The following is a 10,866-nucleotide window of genomic DNA, read 5'->3' as shown; positions in this document are numbered from 1 at the left end:
AAATTGCTATAAGCAGACAAAAGTAAGGGACCTGAAGCAGAATAATAAAACCATGACTGAGTGTGCCCTGTAGATAACACAGAATGCGTTTCACCAAGAAGAAATGATGCTTTGTAGGATTATTCATGAATTGACAGACAGTATTAACAGAATGGGCAATGTCGAGCCTTGTAAAGGTAAGGTACTGTAGAGCACCAACAATGCTACGATACTGTTTTGGATCCTTCAAAGGGATACCATCGGTGAGTAAAATCTATGTGTGAGGATTCAAAGGTGTACGATGAAAGAATGGGAACGCACGGGGTAAAGCATATTGTATTGATTACACAGTATTACAGATAGAGTCCTATACAAAGTATGATAAGAATATAATGTAATCAGATAACCAAGAGGAATCCCACATGAGATAAACGTAACTAATTACAGACACGTGGCACACTAATTCTAATCATTAGCTAAACAACTTTATCTGGTTGTACAATATATACCTAATAAAACACAACCTTAGCATTGCAAAATCATGATTTCACACAGCTCCCGTACAACCTCAGCGACTACAATGGGGAGCAATATCTAGCTCTGCATACCTTAATACTTAGCTTCATGCACTATCTGTATACGGGTTTTCTTTGTTTTCATTGGAAACTTTGTGATAGAAGAACTTCTTTACACGCTGCAGCTTTTCTCGAACCCGATATCTAAATCTGAATTTCTTCACGGCATACCATTTTTCTTTGAGTGGGAATATTATGAATATGAAAAGAGAAAAAGCTAAAGAAACCCCAGTAACGAGAAATAAACCACGAAAGGTATGGAAGTTTAGAGTATTGGGATCACTCGTTGTGTTGTCAAACATGAGAATTGTTCTCTTATGAAACCAGACCTTCTCCATCTCTATAAGCTTTCCCTCTTCTCTAATTTGTTGAATTTGCATTGACATATCATGGACCAATTTCGAACCTTTAGGGAAAACCTGCATATACAAAAAAAAGAAAGATGAAGAAGTAATCAGCATGCTTACTTTCTGATTTTCTGCTTTTCTCCATATGGTTTTGATTTGAAATGCATATGTGTAATTAAATGTATGGACATAATCATAAAGATAATGTGCTTAGCATGTGCACGCTATTTTCACCTTAATTGTCAGAATCAGAAATACAAGGATCAAATTGGAAAATCATAAAAGACAACAGAAAACTATAAATGTTAAGATGTTTTGTGGCCAAAATATCATGCTTAATCTTGCTAGTTTTAGCGGAAATACAACATATGATTAATGCATAACTTAATTTAAGGGAGGTTACTCACAAAGCCAAAGCCATTAGTGCCAGATTCGGGTTTAATCATGGAGTAGCCGGTAGGGTGGTATGCAAGGAAGATCTTAATGTATGGAACTTCGTCAACGATAGCAGAGACACCACCATGCTTACTTCCTCTTGATAAAGCGTCAGCATATTCTTCAACCGAACTATATAGTTTGAGACCTTTGAAATTCAAGTTCTTTACCACTCCCCGGGTGACTGAACCTGATTGGTAACCTATATAGTTTCCTCTTGAGTTTAATCGTATTTGGTTAACGGTCATAGTTGATGTCAGAGTTGCTGTGTAACTGGAAGTCAATATAAGCACAGCAAACAGCCATATGATCACTACAAACTTTGCTAAATTGTTTAACAACTTCTCCCCTGCAACAAAATCAAGACTGATCGTCAACTACAGCATCTATATTCGTAATTTGAGTTCGTTCTTTCATCTGAATGGAATTTGAGTGACTAAAAGTGAACAAGGAATCATTTTGAATTAAGAGAATTCAGTCAGAAAAACATAATTCATAATGCTACTCTTTCTCATATCTTGAATAATCAGAAAACACAAGGGTTGTTTCATAGAGACTGAAAACTAATTAGCAGTAAACTTGAATAATTGAAAGAAGTAGTGAGATATCGTGCACTTACTATGAGCAAACACAAGGGTTGAGAAGGCAAACCATAATATGGTTCCGATTTGCTGCGAAGGTGTGCCTTGTAATTCTGGGTTGACAGGACGCTCAATTACCCACACAACGAAACCGGTCAAGATAAAGAAACCCGCACTTGTGATCCAGAGATCTGCCGAAAGAGGTTTCAAGAAAAACCACGTCTTCATTTTCATTTGATGCTAGCATCCCCACACCTAAGTCAATATATGGTATTGTAAAATCAACATACTGAGATCTCTCCGATGTGATCGTGGTATCCCCAACAACAGCATCGAATTTCTAGGTAATATGCAAAAGTGTGTGGCAGGAAAACGAAAAATTAAAAATTAGAGACGCCAATCTATTTTTGCATTACAAGTTATTAGCATACAATTACAGATGTATTTATCCAACATAATATTTATATTTTACCTGATATAAATTTTTAATTTCAAATTAAGCATACCTGGAGAAAAACTTGGTAAACAAGATCATTGTAACTTGCATTAATGCTAATCTCAAATGGAACGAAGTCATATTTTACTTCATACGGCAACGCTCTAATTGCAGCCTCGAATACATCTATGCAGAAGCCTGTGAAACGTGTTCGATTGGTTTGAATATCAAGGTTCATATGCACAAGTTCGTTGAAACCTTTTTTCACTGGAACGCCAACTCTTAGTTTTATTTCAGAACTAGTACTCACTTGCATCTTTGAACCTCTTGGGATGGTTGATGATCCTCCAGGCCATATGATTGTTTCGAGATCGTTGGTGGAAAGTAAATTTCTTCTGTTATTAAGTGGGTAGGAATCTCGTGTGTTTTTCTTCACATGGCCAAAATCCAACCCTTCTTTCCCCTTTTCCTATAACATTCACAATCTCAATTGCAGTTGAAACTAGCTTCCCATTTGGATATTGAATTTCTTCACCGCTTAAACCCTTAAACCTTGTTTGCAATATCTCTTGAAGAAGCAGAAGTCCATGTTTGGAGGATGTAATATTGTTTAAATTCACTAGGTTCAATCCTGTAGAACTCGAGGTCCTCTCAACTGCTTCAGCTAGAGCCCAAGTTGCATCATATGCCCAAATTCCATCTGGGGTTACCGCACTTACTTCTATGTTAGGATCCTGCATGTAAAATATCCTCCTCAATCTTGAAGTAAGATTGTGGAGGCGGGTTGATGCTGGAGTATAAGACTTCAAACCGAGCACTCCTTGCGTTGACTCAATTACAGATGGGTCCATGGAAGAATGCTGCTAGTTGAGGTCATGATCCAAACATACCCTTCACTCAGTAGGCCTAACTTTTGTGCATTCAAGAATAGGCGAGGAACAAGAAAATGTGATACATGCACCACAAATACCGTCGTCTTCAACTTCGTCAGGTTGCGGAGCTCTTCAATGATCTGTTCATCTGCTGAGGAGGCAGCAATGCAACTTTTATATACAATAGTCACATTTGCTTCTTCAAAGGAGTTGATAAAAAATGGAATGATGTCTCTCCCATAATCTGTGTTCTCATATAGAAGGATGACATCCCTCCATTTGAACATTTCAATAAGGCCACTGATTGCCGTAACTTGAGAAGTTTCATCTTGTGCGATCTCAACAAAGAAAGGATATTCGCCAGGAGCACCGAAAGGACTAGTACGAAGTTCAGAAAGTGACAATACATGAATATCACAGAACTGGTATAAAACAACTGAAAGTCGTAACTGTATAAAAGAGCTTAAAATCCTTTGAAACTACCACCTAATTGTACCCCTGTCATATCCGTCAATTCCCCTGGCAGGTCTCGGGCGTCACGCAGGCTACCCGAGCCGCAAATTGGCAAAATCAGGGGACTATGATCAGCCTGATTCGTCGGCAGGTCTCGATGACACCAAGTCGACTCGAGCCGCTCTGGCAGGATGCAGGAGACCGTAGTCAGCCTGATCCGCAATCCTGGCAGGTCTCGGGGACACAGAGTCAGCCGAGCCGCAATCCTGGCAGGTCTCGGGACACCAAGTCTGCCTAGCCGCAAATCCTGGCACTCACGGTCCGAGCGTCCCCGAAACTCGTGAGGCAAAGTCAAGTGCACTGACGTAACTGAAATCATACTGGATGTCCGTAGACATCGGTCCGACTGTGGGTAATCACCAAAGATAATGGGTACACGGAGGTTCTAAAATAACTATCTCTGATAAATTCTGATAATCCACTGTATTCTGGTAAATCTGAGCTAAATTACTATTTCTGTATCAAGAACCTCAAATCTGTTTGCTCGGCTAAATTTTATAAAAATAAAGATATTTCACATTAAAATTCATGCTATAACACTTATTCAAAATCAAATAGAAAATATAATCATAAAACCGTTTAAGAAACAAAAGTCCACTCACTGTTGGTCCGAGCTAGCTGGACCCTTCGAAGGTCCCTCCTGTGGGTCAACTGGAACTCTGGTGCCTTACTCGATCGATTTGGTGGAGAATTGAAGGAGAACGAAGAGCTCAAAGTTCAAACTGGAAATCCGGTAAAAATGGCAGATTCCGGCGAACTCCGGCCACGGAAACGGCGGCGATGGGTCAGGAAATGACGGAGGTCGAGTGGTGGTTCGTTTGGTACCAACGGCGGAGATCGGCTCCAAGTTGGCGGCCGTGGCGATGATGAAAGCGAGCGGAGGTCGGGGCTGGGTCGAAACGGGAGGGGAGAGAGAGAGGAGAGAGAAGAAGGAGAGGGATAAAAATCTGACTTTTTGACCAAATTACCATTTTGCCCTTCGCGGTATTTTGATCGTATTTTCTTTGTTACAACTCCGATTTGGGTCTACTCCATGTCTACGGACTCGTTTCGCCGTGCTCTACGCAACGGCGCAAGCGGAATTGCCAAATTCTTTCTTGATTAAAAAGTCAAATTTTCCCCCATTAAAATATGCGAGGGCAAAATCGTCTTTTGGGTGGAATAAAGAAATCCTAATTTTTAGATATTTTGGTTTGGGTTATTACACCTTATATATAATTTATTTATGCCAATAAATATATATGTGCAGGTGAGAGCATGTACTGTTGTTTATCGCTTGGACTAGACCGGATGGAAAAAATTAGTTAATTAAAAAAGTTAACAAATCAGCATTGAATTGGACCGGACCAATTTAAACCAGTTTTGATTTCGATTTCATACCTTACCAAATTGGAACATTTGTGTGTATATATATATTTACAAAACTATTTAAATGCAATGCTACATTTTTAATCTCATAACTAATATTTTCCCAAGTCCATCTTCAAAACATCTCTATTTTCTGAGCCTAATATCTCTCTTTGGATGAAATTGGATCATTTGTAAATTTTCAAGCCCAAAAATTAAAATTTTAGGTAGAATTTGTATAAAAAATAATAATTTGAAAAAAAAAATAATCTGATTCAAAATCGAAAATTAGACCGGAATCAGTTTAAACTAAACCAACCAATTTTATAATTTTTTTTTATACTAAAACTAGATCGAATCAGGCTGGTTAAATAGTTTCGATTCCGAGTTCAATTTAAGATAAAAACCGGACCGAACTGATATTATTATAAACCATATGGCTAGTACGCCTTGAAGGGTAGCAGCAAAATATGAAAGGAGAAGATGAGAGAATCATATTGTAGTAGTGGTTATGGCAGTATGGTATTATATTGTGGTTGTGCAAATATAGAGGAGTGACTTTTTATAGGCATCCAATAACATATAACATTCACCACATTAAATCAAAAAAATTAAGGCAATCAATATATAAATAATACCTAAAAATTAATTTTGTATAACCCCACAATAAATAAAATAAAACAACCAAAATAATTAAATAAATCAAAACATTTAAATTTTTAAAACTTTTTAAAATTCCAACAGTCTCCAATCCTCTGATTCAAGGAAGGCTTCATTATTCAAAATCTCTGGAGCATTTTCAGCCTGAGTGCTTGCCTTGTGTGAGCATGCACCAGTATCTCAGTAAATTTCGTTTCTCATAGTTGACACAAACAAGTGAAGGTTGATTCTCGCCGAGTTGATTTGCAATGCCACGCCGCTCTAAAACATAATCTGTTATTAGATTGCCTGAAAAAGAAAGAGTATGTAAGGTAAGGGGCTTTGACTGAACCAATAAGATCCAAGATTGATAAATTTCTGAAGTAGAAGAATTGGCTCTTGTTTTTTATTAATCAAATTTAGCATTCGTAAATACATACACAAGTATACATTGAGCATATGTGACTCAGAATGTAAATTACACAAGAATTATATACAATGTTTTAAATCGCTATTGTGTAACGTGTCGCATATGTATATCTATTTACTTATTTATATATGAATGTATATGCAAAGTTTAGAAAGGGTACTCACAAAGCCAAAACCATTGGTAATAGGCTTGGGTTTAATGATAGAGTAACTAGCAGAATACTTTGCCAATACACCATGGAAACCTATGTAGTTTGCTTATGGGTTATATTGTATCTGTTTAAAAGGCTTGAGACAGAGCACTTACTGTTCGGAATCGGATACTTTTGAAAGAACGTAATTTATTTTATTAGCGTAACAATCCTCTACATGGTCGACATTTGTCGAAAAATATTGGTAGCATGATAGCGGGACAATCCTCCAAATTGTCCTTTTTGTACGTACACGAGACTTCTTTAATTTAATCTGCATTTCTTCTTCTTTATAAACAAGTTTATCAACTCAGGTGCTCTTGTTCTGTTGTTCTTTCTTTTAACAAGCTTATCTTCCTTTTTTTTTCTTTTATTACTGCAGCAGACAATGCGTTTACATCGAAATCACAAATGTGCCGATGATGGTTATGAGTGTTAGTCGAACGACGAATGCATGGATTATCATCGTTATAGAAAAACAAGCTAAAACGAGGGGTGGTAACTAATTTATCTTAATTTTCAAATTAATAGCTATATGTATGCACTTGTGTTTTTCAAATACTGGAACTTCACCTGTGTTGATCCTTTGGCCTCCACGTACCAATCTTCATATTGCAAAAGCCAAATCGAGACGACCCGGTTTTCATTTTCTTGGTCCTGTCATTTCTTCCTCCCAACACAACCCTCCTCTTCCAAATCTTCCTAATGCCCAAAAATTCACTCAGGCCACCCACGTGGAAGAAGAAGAAGACTCTTTGCCCTCCCTTGTATAAATACCGCTTCTCATATCTGATCTGATGATGAAATGGTGGTGCTCAAGGACATAGGCGGAACTACAGTACTGTAGTCCAATGAGGTTTTTGGGATAAAAAATATAGTAAATTGAGCTTTGACCCATAAAATTTATTTAAAATTATCTACAACCCTTTCTTTTAGTTTTCTATTTAAAATATTCAGTTTTTTCAATTAATACCCGATAACTAGGATCCAACTAAGAAAGTTACCTAATATAACTTAAAATCTGATTTATTATATTTTTCAGATTCCAAAACTACCCATATTTATAAGTTAATGTGTTATGGGGGGTGTAACTAATGTTATCGGTTGAATTTGGAAATACCTCCAAATAGTTGTAATGGATGTAGGAACTAATTTAGAAACTTATTTGAAATTAAATATTAAATTTCACATTAAAGTATTAGTAATCTATTTTACAACTAGTAATCTATTTTTGAATTAATGGTATTTTCCTTCTATGAATTACGACTAGTAATCTATTTAAAGCATTAATAATTTAAAATTAATATTAAATTTAGGAATTAATGTTGTTTTCTTTGTATGAATTATACGACCAATATTATTTTTTATTATATTTTTATGAATAATAGTGTACATACTAATTATGTTGAAAAATAATTTGATAATCTATTTATTGTTTTGTTTTTAAAATATTTTTTTTAATGAACCTATTTTTTCTCCAAATATTGTACCTATTTTTTTCTTTATTTCTTGTTTTATGAAAAATAATTTGATCATCTTTTTATTGTTTGTTTTATGAAAACAAATTTTTTTTTTTAAATGAGCCTATTTTTTCTCTCAAAATAATGTACCTATTTTTTTTTCTCTAATAATGTACCTAGTAAAACAATTTACCTAGTGTAATGAACCTATTTTTTCTCTCAAAATAATGTACCTAGTAAAACAATTTACCTAGTATAATGAACCTATTTTTTTCTCTAAATAATGTACCTTTTTTTTCTCTAATAATGTATACCTAGTAAAACAATTTACCTAGTATAATGAACTTTTTTTTTTCTTCTAAATAATGTACCTATTTTTAATTTATGAAAAATGTATGGAAATTTCAATTACAAAGTAATTGACCTATTTTTGTTAATTTATTTTGGTAAATAATATCCCTATATTTTTATACGTATATATTTATATTTATATTTTTCATATGTACATTATTGGATATGTAATTTACATATTTTTTTTATGTATAATTTTAAGGGGCCATATGTTAGGGAGAATGGCAATCAAAAGAAATGGGGTGATTGATATATTATTAATAGGGAGTTTTAATTACAATTATGGCAGTTAATAAAATGCTTGGAATAATATATATATATATATATAAAATATGAAGTCTGATGGCAAGGATGTAAAAATACTACGACCTCTTATATCATATTGGTCATTTAAGTTTGAAATCGGGTTTTACACATAGATTTATAGAATGCTGGGTATATGTCTAGGAAATACAAATTGTAGGGACCTATATTGGACAAGCCCTAAAAAATATTAAACATAAATATTTGTTTTCTTTCAAATTCAATTATTTATAAATTTAGTTGCAGGGCAACAATAAAAATGCACATTAAAATAAGCACACTTTCAATTATGTTGTTGAACATATTTTCATTTTGATAATATATGGTTTTTGGTTGCATTTAATATATGTATTTGTCTTCGGTTAAAGCTGATTGGAAATTCCAAAGAGCTTGTAGCTCAAATTAGTCAAGAACATTTACCCTTGTCTAAGTTTCAATTTTTCATCCCCCAATATCGCATGTATCGAAAGAATTTTTAATTAATATTGAAAATTAGTCAATTGAGCTATAAACTAGCGTGGTCTATATATGATTTAAAGTTTTATTTCTACAAAGACTAGAAATTGGATGTAAAAAAATAATCATTAGATTTTTATCTCTGATGATGGATGATGAGAGAGATTGGTGATGAACCACCTTGATCCTGCTAGAGATGGCAATTCCATTAGATGTCGTTCAATCAGATGACTAAATGTCTCTAATTCATAGGGCCTGCCACAAATCCCATATGCCCAATTTTGCCTCTTCTTTCTGATGATCTCACTACTACAAAAAAGCAAAAAGACGACGGTAAATCACCGTCGTGTATTCGGTTTTTCAATGGTCGTGGAATCCACCGTCATCTTTTCCCTCATAAACCACGACGCTAAATCACCGTCGTTGTTAAAATATACAACGTCATCAACAAATACAAAACGACGTCTTTGTACTGCAAAAAGATCAAAAAAAAGCAATTGAGGATGATAATAGACGACCAACTCTCTAAAAAAACCGTCGTTAAAAATGAAAAATATGACACATATTAAGAGAACAAGGCCGCAAGATAGACATACAACGACGAAAATAAAAATACGACGACGTTAAATATAATTTTCACGACAATAAAAAATATGACGTCTTTAAATACATTAGAAGACGACGTTATTGATACCTACTACGTCGCATATATAAAAACAACCGTCGTAAAATTAATTTTCCACTTCGATTTTTCGATAAAAGATGACGTGGAAATAGTTGTCAGTGTCATTATTTACGACGTATGTGTTTATAGATTAGACGTTGAAAAACTAAACAACGTCGGTTCCAAATATATGAGAGTCGTATTACAAAATTTATACATCCTATTTTCAGAAACAAACAACGACGACAAATATTAGACGTTGTTAAATAAAACAACGTCGGAAAAAAATAAAAACAGACGTGTTTAGTCTGCTAAAGTTCTAGAAAATAGTCGAGGATGAGAATAGACGACCAACTCAAAAAAATCACCGTCGTTAAAAAGGAAAAATATGACACATATTAAAAGAACAAGGCCGCAAGATATACATACAACGACGACAACTAAAATACTACGCCGTTAAATATAATTTACACGACAAGAAAAAATATGACGTCTTTAAATACATGAGAAGACGACGTTATTGAAATATACTACGTCTCTTATTTACAAAAAACCGTCGTGAAATAAATTTTCCACTTCGATTTTTCTAAAAAAGATGACGTGGAAATAGTTGTCAGAGTCATTATTTACGACGTACACATTTATATAGTCGACGTTGTATTTATATCTATCATCATCACTCACGACGCACTTAATAATATAGACGACGTTGAACTTCTAAACAACGTCGGTTCCAAATAAATGAGAGCCGTATTACAGGACATATAGACGGCGTTGATTATGATGAGAGCCGTATTACAAATAACGTCGTTTAATTGTTATTAGACGGCGGTTATAATGAATTTTCGTCGGAATTAATTTCGTTCCTCTTCGTTTATAAAAGAACTTGCGACGTGGAAAATGTATGATGACGTCGTATTTTTTAACGTTCAGATTACATATCTCGTTTTTTAGACGTCGGTATTATGGGATTGGAGTCGTGTTATTTTGAATTACATGGCGGTTCTTTATCCTTCACCGACGTGATATCCTGAATAATTGCTTCACAATAGCGTCGTGGTTCTTCATTGTTACGTTGCTTTAAGACGTCGGTAAATATGCTGAATAACTGGTTCACAATAACGTCGTGTTTTATTTGAACGTAGAAAGTGAAGAAATCACATTACAATATATTACAAAATTAATGTCATACACTGCCAATTACATAAGCATCATTCAATCCATATATCTTCACACCCATCTCGAATATTTTGACCGCCTAACTCACCCACCAGTTCATCAAATGTGT

At 34.7% G+C, this 10,866-nt stretch overlaps 1 pseudogene; it reads right to left on the bottom strand.

The window, feature by feature from the left end:
* Positions 602-3,730, bottom strand: LOC18785994 (annotated as a pseudogene).

The sequence above is a fragment of the Prunus persica genome, chromosome G2 (assembly GCF_000346465.2).
Source record: "Prunus persica cultivar Lovell chromosome G2, Prunus_persica_NCBIv2, whole genome shotgun sequence".
NCBI classification, from domain to species: Eukaryota; Viridiplantae; Streptophyta; class Magnoliopsida; order Rosales; family Rosaceae; genus Prunus; species Prunus persica.
This window is presented reverse-complemented; position numbering and strand designations above follow the sequence as displayed.